This window comes from Bufo bufo, chromosome 6 (genome assembly GCF_905171765.1).
Source record: "Bufo bufo chromosome 6, aBufBuf1.1, whole genome shotgun sequence".
Lineage (NCBI taxonomy): Eukaryota > Metazoa > Chordata > Amphibia > Anura > Bufonidae > Bufo > Bufo bufo.
The window spans coordinates 329,431,871-329,449,917 of NC_053394.1; the positions used below are offsets into that span (position 1 = coordinate 329,431,871).

The following is an 18,047-nucleotide window of genomic DNA, read 5'->3' on the forward strand; positions in this document are numbered from 1 at the left end:
ATCCCCTGTGTGTATATATTGCATTTTTGCCCCCTCTGTTATCTGTTTAATTTTTTTTCCATTTTTTTTGCCTTTTTTTCTTATTGAAATATATTTTTGTTCCCCATTGGTCCCCTGTGGAGGATTTCTTGCCTGACATTTAGTTCCATGCCAGGTGCCCCCCTGTGAGTTATAGCCAGGCAGTGGTGGTGTGCACATTTAAAAAAAAAATACTTACCTCGTCAGACTGCTCCGCTCCCGCCTTCTTGCTCTTGCTTGCAGCCCACAATCCTGTCTTCCAGCGTGCGTTGTGTGATCCCGCGAGACCTGGCTGGCGCGATATCACAGCGCCACCAGGCCTGAATGGGTGGAGGCGGAGCCCGAATGGATGGAGGCAGGGCTGGGGTTGGTGGGGCGGCGCAACTACTCACAGAGGCCGGGGGCCCAAGCGACCAGCCATTTACATAAAAATGTTAAAATTACTTGCGATGGGGCGACGGAGCTGCGGGCCCCCCCCACCGCCGGGCCCGGTCGCGGTCGCATCCTCTGCGACCGCGATCGTTACGCCCCTGGGCGGTTGTGCGGATTTGGTTCCTGCAACCTGCCAGCTGCGGGCGGGCCGGATCGAACGCACAATCGGGCCGGATGTGGCCCGCGGGCCGGGGTTTGGAGACCCCTGCATTAGGCAACGGCAGTCAAAGTCTACGCCTTTATGTTGTAAGGAATGGAGGTCCTCCGCTGTATGGAAGGGACTGGATCAAAGCCCTGGGCATGCCTCCTTTTACCATTGCCCAACGTACATTGCTTTCTAAAGTAGACCATTGGGTGGAATCCCTGAAGTCACGTTTTAAAGAGGTTTTTGAGGACTCTTTGGGCACCGTAAAAGGAAAGATGGCCCACCTCCTCTTGAAGCCTGGCGCTACACCTCGTTTTTGTAAGGCAAGATCAGTACCTTTTGCCTTGCGGAAAAAAGTGGAAGCAGAGCTGGACCACCTATTGGCTGAAAAGATCATAACGAAAGTGGATAGAAGTGAATGGGCATCACCAATTGTGCCTGTCAAGAAAAAGAATGGAGACATTAGGATTTGTGGTGATTTCAGGGTAGCTCTGAACAACCAACTTCTTGTGGATCAATACCCATTGCCTCGACTTGAAGATTTATTTGGCTCACTGGCTGGGGGGCAAAAGTTTACAAAAATAGACTTAAAGCAAGCTTACCTGCAACTGCAAGTACACCCAGATTCACGCCATCTGTTGACCATTAACACTCAAAGGATTATTCCAGTATAACCGCATGGTTTTTGGCATAGCCCCAGCTCCAGCCATCTGGCAGCGGATCATGGATGAGGTACTGGCAGGAATACCTTTCACCCAATGTCTACTGGATGACATGCTCATCACTGGTCCCACTGATGAAGAACACAGAAAGAATGTTGAAGCTGTGCTAGAGAGACTCCAAAAGTATGGTTTGCGTGTCAATCTTTCAAAATGCGAATTTCTCAAGTCTCAACTGGAGTTTTGTGCCCACACGGTGGACCGACATGGGTTACACACTACTGAAGAAAAGGTTAAAGCCCTTACCCATGCCCCTACCCCCCGGAATGTCACCCAGCTCAGGTCCTACCTTGGCCTCCTAAATTACTACCACCGTTTCTTGCCGAACCTAGCACACCAGCTCTACCCATTACATCGCTTACTGGATGCAAGAGCTAAATGGATATGGACAGACAAATGTGAAGAAGCTTTTCGGCTTTCTAAAGAACTCATTCTGTCTTCTCGAGTTCTGGTCCACTATGATTTAAAGAAACCCGTCATCCTGGCTTGTGATGCCTCGCCTTATGGACTGGGTGCCGTGCTTTCCCATGTCATGCCGGATGGCACGGAGCGCCCCATTTCTTTTGCCTCCAGGTCTTTAACCTCAGCAGAACAAAACTACTCCCAGATTGACAAGGAAGCTTTGGCCATTGTATGGGCCACCAAAAAATTTCACGCGTACATCTATGGTCGGGAGTTCACACTTATCACTGACCACAAACCTCTGTTGTCAATACTGAACCCTCAGAAAGGAATTTCTACAACAACCGCATCTCGCTTACAAAGGTACGCTTTATTTTTAGGAGCTTATGCTTATTCTATCAGATACCGCTCCCATGATACCCATGGAAATGCAGATGACCACCTACTAAGAGAGGTACGTGTAGTGGAAGTACACAGGCCACAATCTTGCATGTCCACCTCCCTGATTGCCAGACATACAGCCACAGATCCTTTCCTGTCTCAGATATTCTCTTATGTTCAGACTGGATGGCCAGAGAGAGTTTCAGGTGAATTTCGGCCGTACTTTGCCAGAAAATGTGAGCTTGTGACTAATGCTGGTTGCCTACAATGGGGCAATAGAGTGATTGTACCCCAGTACTTGCAATCAACCATGCTAAGGATACTGCATGAAGGCCATCCTGGTGTGGTGCGCATGAAGCAGCGAGCCCGGAGCTATGTTTGGTGGCCACAAATGGATACAGCAATTGAAGATTATGTTGCTCAATGTCCTGGGTGCTGTCAAGCCCAGCGACCCCAAAAGAGAGGAACCCTGCAACCTTGGCCATGGCCAACAGAACCGTGGTCCAGACTCCATCTTGATTTTGCTGGCCCCATCCAGGGTAAAATGTATTTGATCGTGGTAGATGCGCATTCAAAATGGCCGGAGGTTTTTCAAATGCCTTCTATTACCTCAGCTGCTACCATTCTAGTCTTAAGGAAGCTCTTTGCTCAATATGGCTTGCCAACAGCCATAGTCTCCGACAATGGAACTCAATTTACATCGCATGAGTTTCAATCCTTCCTTAGTGGCTTGGGCGTCCAACACTACAAAACAGCTCCTTATCATCCAGCTTCAAATGGGCTGGCAGAACGATTTGTGCAGACATTTAAGAAGCACTTACTGTCCACTCTGGACCAGGTTGGACTGTCAGAAGAGAAGCTGCTGGAATTCTTGATCATGTACCGTAACACGAAACACGCTACTACTGGGCTGTCACCGGCTTTTCTTATGTTTGGCAGGCATCTCCGCACCAAACTTGATTTAGTTCGTCCGCAGGAACAGTCACCAACGCCTCCTCCGCCGGGCCGTCTGGGATTCCGTGCCGGTGATCTTGTATGGTCTCGGAATTACAGAGCTTTGCCTCCTTGGCTTCCTGGCGTTATTGATGGAACTCTTGGCAGAAGAATGTACCTTGTCCGCCTGGAGGAAAGCATTTGTGTTCGGCGACACCTTTCACAATTGAGGAAACGCATTTGCCGGCCACTAGTGACAAAACCGACCCCTCTTTCTAACCACCCACCAGAGTCTACTCTGAACTCTGCTGGTGACATATGGCATGGTGTCTGGCATGATCCCACAAGTTTACAACCAAACCCTGAACCGGTTGGTGGCCATATTCCTGAGGAGCCCGGACATGTGCCTGGAGTTACAGAGACTGATTTGTCAGTGGGACGCCCACTGACATCTCCAGAACCTTTGACTGACTCTATCCCTCCCAGTGCTGTGCCTCTGCGTAAGTCTACCCGTCAAAGACGTCAAACGCCGCGCTGGCAAAGTGCTGAAATCTTACGGGACACATTGGAGGTCAGGGAACAGAGACAAAGGGCTCATGAAGTGCTGCGGAAATCACAGAACTGAGTTGGAGATACTACTTGCTGAACTGATCTCGCTTGCCTTGTTATGTTATGTGTTCAACATTTGTTCTCTTGTTATGTTTTTTTTTTTTTTTTGGGAAGGAAAGGAGGTGTGATGTTTGTGATAGATCACTGTGACCTTTACCCTCTTTCTCCTGATGCATGATGGGGGAGGAGGAGCTGTACCAGGAAGTCAGACAGTGTGTGAGGGGAACCGGAAGCAGACACATGAGGCTGAGAAGGGATTGCATCTGATAAGGACAGAAGCTGTTTGGAATAAGACTCCTCCATGTAAGAATGCCATAATGTTCCGAGTAATAAACCTTGCTCTGGTTAAGTAGTACATCGGCCTGTGTGTGTAACTTGCTGAGCAGATACTGGCAGCATTGCCAGCGGCACCTGAGAGACACAGAGTGTCCAGGGGACATAACACAATACACTTTGTACAAGGGAATAGGGGTATAAAATATATAACGTAAATGTCTAGCATCTTTTTATAGAGATTGCCCCCAAGTAATGGCATATAACAAGCTCATTGCTACCCGGCTGCTGATTATCCCCTTCCCGAATGCCCACTGTGTATATACATCCTATCTGCACCTGCCCCGTGCAGATAGCACGTATATACACGTGCAGGCAGCGCTTTAATCCCAGCGCTGATCAGCAGGAGCAGGTCGGGTCCCGGCTGACAGACACAGCAGGGATCCTGAGGAGAAGACAGGAGCGGTTTATTACCGCTTCTGCCTTCTCCTGTGCTGGCAGGGGAGCGCTGTACAAGCGCGTGGTGGAGGGAGCAGGAAGCGGCAAAGCAGCTTCCTCATTGGCCTCTTTCACACGGGCGAGTTTTCCGCGCGGGTGCAATGCGTGAGGTGAACGCATTGCACCCGCACTGAATCCGGATCAATTCACTTCTATGGGTCTGTGCATATGAGCGGTGATTTTCACGCATCACTTGTGCGTTGCATGAAAATCGCAGCATGCTCTATATTGTGTGTTTTTCACGCAACGCAGGCCCCATAGAAGTGAATGGGGCTGCGTGAAAATCGCAAGCATCTGCAAGCAAGTGCGGATGCGGTGCGATTTTCACGCATGGTTGCTAAGTTGAAAGTCTATTCACTTTATTATTTTCCCTTATAACATGGTTAAAAAGTAAAATAATAGCATTCTTTAATACAGAATGTTTAGTAGCAGGTCAATTGAGGGTTAAAAAATAATTAACTCACCTCCTCCAATTAATCGCGTAGCTGCCGGTCTCCTGTTCTTTCTTCAGGACCTGTCAAAGGACCTGTGGTGACATCACTGTGCTCATCACATGATACATCACATGATCCAGACCATGTGTTGAGCTTAGGGGTGCACCGAAATGAAAATTCTGGTCCGAAACCGAAACCGAAAATTCAGGATGCCCTTGACCGAAAACCGAAACCGAAACTGCCTTTTTGCCCAAATACTTTTAAAATACTTTTTTTTGAATGATTTTATTAATAATTCTTTTTCATGAATGAAATTCATCTGTGGGTGGCGCTGTTATGGAGAGGGGGATCTGTGGGTGGCGCTGTTATGGAGAGGGGGATCTGTGGGTGGCGTTGTTATGGAGAGGGGGATCTGTGGGTGGCGTTGTTATGGAGAGGGGGATCTGTGGGTGGCGCTATGGAGAGGGGGATCTGTGGGTGGCGCTGTTATGGAGAGGGGGATCTGTGGGTGGCGCTGTTATGGAGAGGGGGATCTGTGGGTGGCGCTGTTATGGAGAGGGGGATCTGTGGGTGGCGCTGTTATGGAGAGGGGGATCTGTGGGTGGCGCTGTTATGGAGAGGGGGATCTGTGGGTGGCGCTGTTATGGAGAGGGGGATCTGTGGGTGGCGCTGTTATGGAGAGGGGGATCTGTGGGTGGCGCTGTTATGGAGAGGGGGATCTGTGGGTGGCGCTGTTATGGAGAGGGGGATCTGTGGGTGGCGCTGTTATGGAGAGGGGGATCTGTGGGTGGCGCTGTTATGGAGAGGGGGATCTGTGGGTGGCGCTGTTATGGAGAGGGGGATCTGTGGGTGGCGCTGTTATGGAGAGGGGGATCTGTGCACTGTTATGGAAAGGGGATATGTGCACTGTTATGGGCATAACAGTGCACAGATCCCTTTCCCCATAACAGTGCACAGATCCCCCCTCCCCATAGCAGTGCACAGATCCCCCCTCCCCATAGCAGTGCACAGATCCCCCCTCCCCATAGCAGTGCACAGATCCCCCCTCCCCATAGCAGTGCCATAGACCGATCCCCCTACCCATAACAGCCCCGGCCCTGCTGCTCACAGCATCACTCACTGCATCTTTATTTTACCTTACAATCGTGAGGCTCCAGTAACTAACAACTCTGCAGGCAGAGCGGAGGGCGGCGTAACGTCACTTACTCACGTGACGCACCTGCTCCGCCCACTTTATGAATGAAGGAGGCGGAGCAGGCGCGTCACGTGAGTAAGTGACGTTACGCCGGCCTCCGCTCTGCCTGCAGAGTTGTTAGTTACTGGAGCCTCACGATTGTAAGGTAAAATAAAGATGCAGTGACAAAGTAAACCGCCCGCCCGGCGCCCGCCCGCAGATGGTGGGTGACAAATCCCACACCCCATATTTTCGGCCGATATGTAACAATATCGGCCGAAGTGGATTAGGTGCATTTTCGGCCGATATTTTCGGCTGCCGAAATTTCGGTGCACCCCTAGTTGAGCTCAGTGACATCACCACAGGTCCTTTGACAGGTCCTGAAGAAAGAACAGGAGACCGGCAGCTACGCGATTAATTAGAGGAGGTGAGTTTATTATTATTCGTTTTTAACCCTCTATTGACCTTCTACTAAGCATTCTGTATTAAAGAATGCTAATATTTTCCCTTATAAGCATGTTATAAGGGAAAATAATAAAATTTACAGAATACTGAACCCAAACCCGAACTTCTGTGAAGAAGTCCAGGTTCGGGTCTGGGTACCAAACATGCCTATTTTTCTCATACGTGTGCAAAACGCATTAAAACGCTTTGCACTCGCGTGGAAAAAATCACGCATGTTCCCGCAACGCACCCGTATCGCCCGTGTGAAAGAGGCCTTTTAGTCACAGGACTGCCGGGGTGTCTGGAGCAAAGCTGCAGGGTCTAAGGCAGTGATGGCGAACCTTTAACAGACCGAGTGCCCAAACTGTAGCTCAAAACCCACTTATTTCTCGCAAAGTGCCAACACAGCAATTTACCCTGAATACTACAGTCCAGTCTAGTATATCTTCCATGTACTGTATCACTTAGCTATTGCCTGCGCTGCTCATAGTGCGCTGCCTGCGCTGCTCATAGTGCGCTGCCTGCGCTGCTCATAGTGCGCTGCCTGCGCTGCTCATAGTGCGCTGCCTGCGCTGCTCATAGTGCGCTGCCTGCGCTGCTCATAGTGCGCCCTGCACTAATGAATGGCAGGAGAAGTCTAAGGCATATTGGTACACCCTACAAATTGGCGTGGTATTAAAAAGCAGGAAGTGCTCAACCCCATATGCAGTGGTGCATCTATACCGGGGGGGCAGATCCTGCACTTGTGGTCCGCTGCCAATGGCAATCCCAAGCAAAAATGCATACAATGGAGGATGCCTGCAGCAGACCACAAGTACCACAATGGACATCCTACACAGGATAGCAAATGTGTGGATGTGATAAACAGTATATATAATATAACAAAAACAAAGACAGGTGCACTCTGCGGTCTTACTAAACCCTCAAACTGGTGTTAAAATTAGCCAACATGTCCTACGTGAGGACATGTCTGAGCCCGAGCACCGCGCCAAGGTTTCTCAAGTAGCTTGGGACCTAACGCTAAACCTGCCTGGGCCATGTGGGCAATACCAGCAGCCAGTGGGCGAATTACAGGAGCGCAAGGTCCGACTCAAAGCAATCTCCCAGTAACCTCCAGCATGTAACCATGCATACAATGGGAGGAGGGAGAGAGCTCTGAGCCCCACTCAGACATGTCCTCACGTGGGACATGTTGGCTAATCTCTAAATTTTAACACCAGTTTGAGGGCTTAGTAAGACCACAGAGTGCACCTGTCTTTGTTTTTGTTATTTTATGGATATTGGTAAACCGTAGACATTTTCCAGGGTGCGGGTGCCCACAGAGAGGGCTCTGAGTGCCGCCTCTGGCACCCGTGCCATAGGTTCGCCACCACTGGTCTAAGGAGACCCTGATCAGTTATGCCTGTGTGTAATGACCCTGTAAACAGGAAATGTCACCTCTCCCGACACTGCTTTAGTGACTACTTGCATTCACTATGCAATAGCAATTCTGGAGCATCTTTTCATATAACGCTCATAATGCTACATCCTAACGACACGCCATGACATTACGGAAATACCACTTTGGGGTACACCACACAGGACAGCAAAAACACGCACCAGTTACGGTACATGCAGATTAGTGACGTTTTCCGCATCTTAAAGGGTGAAATCTGCTGTGGCTTAAAATCCGCACCACAGGACAATTTCCGTGCGGATTATTTCCTATAGTGTACATCCACACCCTATGGAAAGTAATTCACGCTGAAATTGATCTGCGGTGTGGATTGTCCATTTGGTGCTTGCTGCTACGGTATAAATACTGGATTTACCACACACAATTCTGTGCTGGAAAATCTGCTGCATGTGCACCCGTGTGAACATACCCTTGAAGTCACAGGTCTAGTGACCAGAGTTACCACTGTAAACGCCGGTATCTGGACACTCAGTAATAATGATTCTGCCCAATTCACCAGACCTGCCTGCTTACTATATGATCATATCCTGAAGGTTACTTCTTGCAGAACTCCATGCATAGGACAAAGATTAGTCACCCCACATTCTCCCCCCTCCCGAAGTGACCACCATTGAAGCTGATAACTTCCAAAGCATTCGGGGCTGGGACAGGTGCTGCAGCAAGTTCACTTTAGTTAGTGGTGCTGTCAGTGAATGGAACCACTCGTTTACATTCAGAAGCTGTACGCACGAAGCTGGAATTGGAGAAGACTATGGTTTTTCCCATTGTGGGGGGTCCGGGCGCTGAGACAACCATGATGGGTACAACAGCTCAAATTGGCTTCATCTATTGCTATTAGGGATTCGCAAAAAACTTTGATAAGTTATTACTTTGCAAAATCGCGCCAGACTTCGTGTAATAACTTCGGGAGATAATTATTACTGTAAAAAAAACCTTGGTATTGAACTCTGGTTTGGTTCCTACTGGTACCTTGGAACCAAACTCGAGTTCAGTACCAAGGTTTTTTACAGTAATAACTAATTTCCGAAGTTATTACACAAAGTCTGGCGCGACTTTGCAAATTAATAACTTCGGCTCATCTGAGCCAATACATTGTAATACAGTACGGAGCGGAAACTCCGTACAGTATTACAACATCCACTGAGGAAGAAGTCAGTACCTTTTGGGACTTCGAAACGCGTCTGGGAGGAATATGGACCCCACATTACCACCATTCTGGCGTACGCAAGGACACTTACAACTCTACCTCCTTTTTAACCTCTCAAGTGACTGATCCGCCCTACATAAAGACTTATGCTTGAAAGCTTCCTGGAATGACACAGTTCCACTCTTCACCTAATTGAAGCTAAGGAGAAGCTGAACACGTGGGACGCTGAAGGAACGGCGACCAAAAGGAAAAAGCCGCACTCAGAGGTTGGAGGTAAGGGAATAAGACAGCTCGATAATAGGTGGGACGCCACCCAGAGCTAATAATTCCTGAATTTCTACAATTTGACAAACTTAAGAACTGTGTTATAAGAATAATATGACTCTTTCATAAAGTCTAACATTGCGTTATAACATCAAGAATCGCTTATTATTTTACTAACTGAAGAATTGGTGACTATCGAAAATCTCAGAGAATTACTAACAAACAGCCTATATAGTGCTGATAACCAATTTTTCTGTGGTGGACTAATCAGAAAGCACCTATAAGCTGTCTGACATACACATTTATACCTCAAGTGATTTTTATCTTATCGTCATTTGTGATGTTTTATCCTTTTGTTATTTAATTTCTGTACAATTTACGTATCTTGTATGATATTTTAAATCTTTTAACAATTGAGAACTGCTATAGTAGTAGTAATAATAAAGTAATTTGCTTTGAGCAGTCCTCCAGATATGCCATATCTTTATTTTTTACAGTATTACAACAACGTTTTTTGCGAATCGACTTCGGACGTACCATCCAAAGTCGATTCGTTCATCCATAGTTGCTATGATTCTTAGGCTAATTTTGATGGACAGCACACGTACCCATTGATTTTAATCCTGGAGGCTTGCACTACTTTGGTCAGCAGTGCGGACCAAACAGGCCCGCTGAAGTCTAAGGGTCTGTGAAAAACCACTGACGCAACACGGGTGGCATCCATGTTCTGTCAGTAGTTCAAAGACCATTGGTAGGAGAGGTTGTGGAAATGAATTTTCAGCTGAGCAGTGTCCGTGGAATACGGACAACACACGGACCAGACATGGTATCTTCATTAATGAAACACACATGGATGTTCCACAGACGTCAAAAAGATATGGAAATGTGAATGTGGCGACATACTATAGCCAGTCTATATTCCTACTTCACACACTTTTTGAGGGACATTTCCCTTCAGGTATTTCATCCAAAGCCAGAACTGGATCCAAAAGGAAGGAGAAGTACAAGTCCTTTCTTTAGATTTCCAATTTCTTTCAAATCTACTTCTGGCATTGCCTGAAAAACCTAGTTCCAGAAACTCTGTGTGAACCTACCCTTAAAGTGGTATTCTCATCTGGCCATGAATTCTTGACAGTTGAGGATTCCACATCCTCCACAGAGTTCAATGGAGAGGTGGCTGCGCTGCAAATAGCCTCCTCAACATTGAACACTATCAGGGTCACCTCCATTTTCCAGATTGGAGCGGGTCCCAGAGATGAGACAGGCATCTAACCGTCATAAACCCCTACAGGAGTAACCCTTTAAAAACTGGGTTACCCCAAAGCAATCGTGGATTGTTGCTCCAATTGCATCATGTGCTTCCCAGTGACAGCAAGCAAACAATGCTACCGGTAATTTATGATCCAAAACCGAAAAAATCCACACAGCTACTGTTCGATGTAACATCACAGGTCAGACGAGAAAAAATTTCCAACATCATGAACTTCAACAGCACAAAGGTTCATGACAGAACTGTATGGCGAGTGTATACAGCGCTGTCCATCAAGCTCCATATCACGAACAGGACAAGGCACTAAACTAAAGGATTCGCCCCTGTCCAAATCCTGCTGAAAATTACAGACTGATACGTTACAGCGCGGTCTATGTGGGCGAGGGGAACAGACAATGCCTCAGAGCAATTTCACAACTTTTTTCTATTATTTATGACATGATGGCGGAAAGCGTTTTTCCTGGTCATGTGGGCATACACATTAAATGAAGGATGGAACCGATTCAGGTTACCGGCGTAAAGTGCCGCCTATACACCACGTGGGACACCAAAACACCCCTTCAAAGAGACATCATCGGAGCAATTCAGACCGTATAATACATAAAATAGTCTGAACCTAGAGTAAGGCTGGATTCACATCACGTTTTTTCAGATGCCTCAGACTGACGACATACAGTGGCATCCGTCACCATAGAGTTCCACTGTAAAAAAAAAAAAGTATATACTACAGGATACAAAAGTTTGGCGTGCTGCGCTTTTTTCCAATGTATACGTCAAACGGATGGGAAAAACGTGACGTGAAGTCTATTCATTGTCAATGGGGACAAAACTGAACAAACCAGAACGGAGCGCACCAAAATGTATTCCCTTCCGGACACAAAACCGCTGCAAGCAGCATTTTTGTGTGCGGCATAGGAAACTGAAGAAGCCAGATCTGGCACCAAAAACCATGTTAGTCAATGGTGCTGGATCCGTTTTTTTCAGACACAAAAAATCTGGTTGTATTCGATATAATACAACCGGATCCTTTCTGAACGGATGCAGTCGGTTGTATTATTATAACGGAAACATTTTGCTGTGGTTTTGACATCCCATGTTGGATCTCAAAACCAGACAGCAAAAACGCGAATGTGAAAGTAGCCTTATTTGGTAAATTATTTCCCTCAGTAAGGGCTCATTCAGATGACGTATGCTGTCCGCAAAAATGCGGATCCGTTTTTTGGGGGGATTAGACGCTGCCCTATTCACTTCTGTGGGGCCCTTTTCTTCCATTCCATTCCATGGCTAAGCAAAACAAATGAAACATGTCCTACACTTGTCAGTGAAAATCAGGACATGGCCCCATTGAAGTCTATGGGTCAGCAAAAAAAATAAAAAATGAATGCAATCCTTTTTTTGCGGACATGCTGGAATGTCCGAAAACAAAACGGATCCGTGTTTTTGCGGACAGCATACGGCCGTCTGAATGAGTCCTTACTGCGAGCCAAAACCAGATGCAGGTCAAAAACACAGACCAGGAGGAAATCTGTCCATTATACCTCATCTCCGAGTAGGCTTCACTACTGGTTTTGGCTTACAATAAGGCCCATGCACACAAACGCATCTTCGGTCCACATCCGGTCTGCATTTTTTGCGGGTCGGATAGGAACCGATTCACTTCAACGTGGCCGCAAAAGATGCAGACAACGCTCATGTGCTGTCTGTACCGTGCCGTCCCGAAAATCACAAAACATGTCCTATTCTTGTCCGCACTACAGACAAGGATAGGACTGTTCTATTAGAGGAGGGCCATTCTGTAAAATGTGGAATGCACGGGACCGGTATCCGTGTTTTGCAGATCCGCAATTTGCAGACTGCAAAACCCTAACGGATGGAGATTACTGACCAAATAACTGAACTGCTCATTTTGCATCCGTTTTAGCCATTTCCGTCTGAGATCCATTATTTTAGAAAAAGGCCTTTGTGGACCAGAAGGGTGTGTACGGATCAAAAGAACAGAAACTAAATGGTGATGCCATTCTACCCTAAGGCCCCATTTAGATGTCCGTATTGGCGCCGTGCCCGTGTTGCGGTCCGCAATACACGGACACCGGCCGTGTGAACTCCACATCGCGATGCAGACTGATTGACCTGAATGGGTCCTCAATCCGCAAGATAAGGCAAAAGATTGGACGTGTCCTATCTTTTGCGGTGCAGAGGCATGGATCGGAAGCCCTTCCATGGGATGTGCTGACTAACCCCTATTTCTTTCTCTGCAGGGTGCATCGGAGATGTGGCTGACTTCATTGGTCGTGCACTAACCAACCTGTCTGCCCCATAGGCTGATTTTCATTAGTGAAAGTATAAAGCTGTAGCCTGCTCTCCCTTCACTCATTGGAGGCCATTTGGCACCAGGAGAGGTATAGAGTGGGCTCAGCATGCATGTGGACCCTGCATTCCCCAACTTTATTGTAGGGCCATTGTGGCACCAAAAGAGGTAGTGGGCTCAGCATGCATGTGTCACCAGCAGAGGTAGTATTTAGTATAGGTTCCTGTCCTAAAGAGATCGTCTTGACGCTGGAAGACTGGCACAAATCATTTTGTACAAAGTGTAATTGCCAAGAATCTCACATTTATAACGTAGAATTAGTACATTTTCTATAGTAAGGCTACTTTCACACTTGCGGCAGAGAGATCCGGCAAGCAGTTCCGTCGCCGGAACTGCCTGCCGGATCAGGCAAAATGTATGCTAACTGATGGCATTAGTAAGACTGATCAGGATCCTGATCAGTCTTAAAAATGCCTGATCAGTCGAAAAAATGCATTGAAATGCCGGATCCGTCTTTCCGGCGTCATCCGGCAAAAACGGATCCGGCATTTATTTTTTCACCTTTTTTTCAGTCTGCGCATGCGCATACCGGAAGGACGGATCCGGCATTCCAGTATTCTGAATGCCGGATCCGGCACTAATACATTCCTATGGGAAAAAATGCCTGATCCGGCATTCAGGCAAGTCTTCAGTTTTTTTAGCCGGAGATAAAACCGTAGCATGCTACGGTTTTCTCTTTTGCCTGATCAGTCAAAACGACTGAACTGAAGACATCCTGATGCAAACTGAACGGATTAGGCCTCTTTCACACTTGCGTTGTCCGGATCCGGCGTGTACTCCACTTGCCGGAATTACACTCCGGATCCGGAAAAACGCAAGTGTACTGAAAGCATTTGAAGACGGAACCGTCTTCCAAATGCGTTCAGTGTTACTATGGCACCCAGGACGCTATTAAAGTCCTGGTTGCCATAGTAGTAGTGGGGAGCGGGGGAGCGGTATACTTACCGTCCGTGCGGCTCCCCGGGCGCTCCAGAATGACGTCAGAGCGCCCCATGCGCATGGATGACGTGATCCATGTGATCACATGATCCATGAGCTTGGGGCGCCCTGACGTCACTCTGGAGCGCCCGGGGAGCCGCACGGACGGTAAGTACACTGCTCCCCGCTCCCCACTACACTTTACCATGGCTGCCAGGACTTTAGCGTCTTGGCAGCCATGGTAACCACTCTGAAAAAGCTAAATGTCGGATGCGGCAATGCGCCGAAACGACGTTTAGCTTAAGGCCGGATCCGGATCAATGCCTTCCAATGGGCATTAATTCCGGATCCGGCCTTGCGGCAAGTGTTCCGGATTTTTGGCCGGAGCAAAAAGCGCAGCATGCTGCGGTATTTTCTCCGGCCAACAAACGTTCCATACCGGAACTGAAGACATCCTGATGCATCTTGAACGGATTTCTCTCCATTCAGAATGCATTAGGATAATCCTGATCAGGATTCTTCCGGCATAGAGCCCCGACGACGGAACTCTATGCCGGAAGACAATAACGCAGGTGTGAAAGAGCCCTTACTCTCCATTCAGAATGCATGGGGACATACCTGATCAGTTCTTTTCCGGTATAGAGCCCCTGTGACGGAACTCTATGCCGGAAAAGAACAACGCAAGTGTGAAAGTAGCCTAAGTATGGCAGTACTGTATTTACTTTATTATTTGTGTTTACTTTTGCTAGTTGCAGCTCAGCCCCACTGAAGTGAATGCGGATGGGCAGTACCAAGCACAGTTGCTATACTAGTATGCACAGTGCTGTGCTGGGGAGACATGCAGGGAGCCGGCTGCGTTTACCAGAGCTCCAGTGAGCCCGTCGGCTCCCCGTAACATCCTGAGGATAGGTCATCATTATATATATATATTACTGGATAACCCCTTTAACCAATCCCCACCAGTCTCTAAACTAAAACACACAGGAAACGACTGCTCAGCCAACTCCACTTTGGCCAGTGATTAGCCGAGTGGTCATTTCGTGTGTGTTGAGAGGGACCAAGGAGTAGGGACTATTGGGGAGCCGGGAAGCGTCAGAATGGGATCAACAGGGGGTCGGTAAGGTGAGTAGGCCTTTGGGTGGCTTAGACCCCTGAGCAGATGCATTAGGCCGGTTTCAGATGAGTGTATGAGAGAGAGAGAGAGAGAGAGAGAGAGAGACAGAGAGAGAGAGAGACAGAGAGAGAGAGAGACAGAGAGAGAGAGAGACAGAGAGAGAGAGAGACAGAGAGAGAGAGAGACAGAGAGAGAGAGAGACAGAGAGAGAGAGAGACAGAGAGAGAGAGAGACAGAGAGAGAGAGAGAGACAGACAGACAGAGAGAGAGACAGACAGACAGAGAGAGAGACAGACAGAGAGAGAGAGAGACAGAGACAGAGAGAGAGAGAGAGAGAGACAGAGAGAGAGAGAGACAGAGAGAGAGAGAGACAGAGAGAGAGAGAGACAGAGAGAGACAGAGAGAGAGAGAGACAGAGAGAGAGAGAGACAGAGAGAGAGAGAGACAGAGAGAGAGAGAGACAGAGAGAGAGACAGAGAGAGAGAGACAGAGAGAGAGACAGAGAGAGAGAGAGAGAGAGAGACAGAGAGAGAGACAGAGAGAGAGACAGAGAGAGACAGAGAGAGAGACAGAGAGAGAGACAGAGAGAGTGTTTTGGACACTGTTGAGATGCCAGATCCAGGCATATCCGTGCCTCGCAGCAATCTTCTCTCCTGTTCATGTTTACCTGTATATCACTACCGCTGCTCTGAAATAAACTTGCAGCATTATAGCAAGTTAGGATGCTGTGAATGCTCGTCCAACAGCGGGTCTACTGAACTATAGTCCTTGTGTATGACTACAGCTCAGCAGATTCTCAGTCAGGAAGAAAATCCCAGCATCATAAACCATTATCATGCCACAAGTTCACTTCAGAGGAGCGTAGCCAGTTCAGGAAATAATGCTCCCACGCGGAACGTGTTTCCCGGACCAAATACACTTGTCTGAAACTGGCAACTTACATGGATGACATGTCACCCAGATATCCTGCTTGTACAAGTCCATAGGCTCAGATCTCCAGCCCCCGGCTAGGAATGCAAGTGTCCAAGTCACAGAGAGCAAGATGTCTCCTGTCATTCATTCATCTGCACAGACCACACACTATGGGAAGTTCAGAAAAATGTCTGCCTCCACGAAAACTATTTTATCTCCTAAATCTCCAGTTCCAAGAATTTCAAAAGTAACTACACATCTCTGAATGACACCAACCAGAATATTCGTAAGCTTTCAGCCCTTTAATTAATATTAAAGGGGTTGTCTCACTTCAGCAAGTAGCAATTATCATGTAGAGAAAGTTAATACGAGCCACTTTCTAATGTATTGCGATTATCCATATTGCTTCCTTTGCTGGCTGGATTCATTTTTCCATCACATTAGACACTGCTTGTTTCTATGGTTGCTACCACCCTGCAATCAGTCAGTGGTGGTCGTGCTTGCACACTATAGGAAAAAGTGCCAACCTCTCTGGTGGCCGGGACCGTGGCAGTGCACATAGGATGGTGCTTTTTCCTATAGTGTGCAAGCACGACCACCACTGATGGATTGCAAGGTGGTCATAACCATGGAAACGAGCAGTGCATAATGTGATGGAAAAATGAATCCAGCCAGCAAAGGAGGCAATATGGACAATCACAATACATTAGTAAGTGCCTTGTATTAATTTTATCTACATAATAAATGCTATTTGTTGAGGTTTAATGGTCACCATAGTGGGTCCCATAGGACGCAGGCGTACAAATACTCATCCACTGCCCATACCGAAGCGTAAGCTCCTCTGCTTCACATATGTAATCTATGGCAACCGCCACCGTGGCCGCAAACCTTGGAGGCAGGAAATCCGCATAGTGATAACACTGCGGCCAAAAACTGCGCCACAAATTTGGTATTCGTGGGGGATCCCACCCCTACAACAGTTTCCACTGTAACCACGGATGTTCACGTTCACGTGTTTTTTTCCCATGGATGCGACACAGCAGCATGCTCTAAAACTGCTAAGTGTGAACGGGACCTTCATAAATCCTCCTTCGCTCACGCTGCATATCTAGACGACGCAATAAAACCTCACAGCAGCAAATCTGCATCATGTGAACAGGGCCATGCAATCTTCAGGGGTCTCCTCAGCAGGAAGTGCTGCGTACAGAATGCAGCTGTTTCCCATGACATGAGGCAGGCAGGTGAGCCAGGGCTGTAGGCCTGATAGGTAGGTCTAGGCACAGACCCATCCGGAGCACACACATGCCTATCCCCACCACTGGGTCCATATTCCTATTGTAGTCTGCCCAGCAGGCCCCTCACAGCCCACTAATCATGGATGGATGTCTGGCCTTTAAACCAAGCCACATTACAGTATTTCCATGCCCTTACTGCTTCCAGTTTCCCTAATCCTCCCCCACTTGGTACTGCCCACAGCACACGCTTTAGTGCAGTGGGCAGAACCAAAAGGGCAAAAAGGGGGGGGGACGCTAAAAACCCAAAATACAAAAACCTGCGAGGAACCTAGAGGAAAGGGAGACGGAGGAGGGGTTAAAACCGAGCGCTAGATGCACGATATATATCCGCACTCTCCCGACGTGGACACGTTTACAGACAACCCCCCCTCCTCCTCCAGCTCCTCGTTGAAGCCCACACAAAAAGCCAAGGAACAGTACGGGAAAATCACAGTTTCATTCATAAGAGATGCCCAGGAAGGGCATGGATGGCAGCCACACGCCCCGGGCGACACAGAAACTAGCAAAGATGCTGCAAATTAAAAAGTTAAGAGAAGAACTTACCTAAAATGGCCACTGCTGCAGCCAAAATACAAACAGCTATTATTTGGTGAAGTTTAGCACAAGACACCCTGCACGGACACCCTAACTTGGTCGGGGAACGCCTCCTCCTCGCTCTCATTGGTTATCTTAGTGGCAGGCAGGCGAAAAGCTCGCCGGTGATTGGTCGTTGACTTGTCAAACAAGTGGTGGTCGTTTCAAGGCTGGTTGCAGCGTGGTTATTGCTTTGCTCCATTGTGCTGCTATTTGCATGGATGAGATGAGCTCGGCGATTGGTTGAGAATAGGAAGGGGGGGATAGA

The 18,047-nt window shown here is 47.9% G+C and overlaps 1 protein-coding gene across 3 annotated transcripts in view; it reads right to left on the minus strand.

Annotated features, from left to right (window-relative positions):
- Positions 1 to 17,845, minus strand: part of CHD6 (chromodomain helicase DNA binding protein 6) — a 188,699-nt gene extending 170,854 nt beyond the window's left edge. For 2 of the 3 annotated variants that reach the window (XM_040435016.1, XM_040435018.1), the window contains exon 1: positions 17,750 to 17,845. The gene's annotated coding sequence lies outside the window, so the exon portion shown is untranslated. The remainder of the gene's footprint in view (positions 1 to 17,749) is intronic. The other variant, XM_040435017.1, reaches the window with a different exon arrangement.
- Between the last annotated feature and the right edge of the window lie 202 nt (positions 17,846 to 18,047).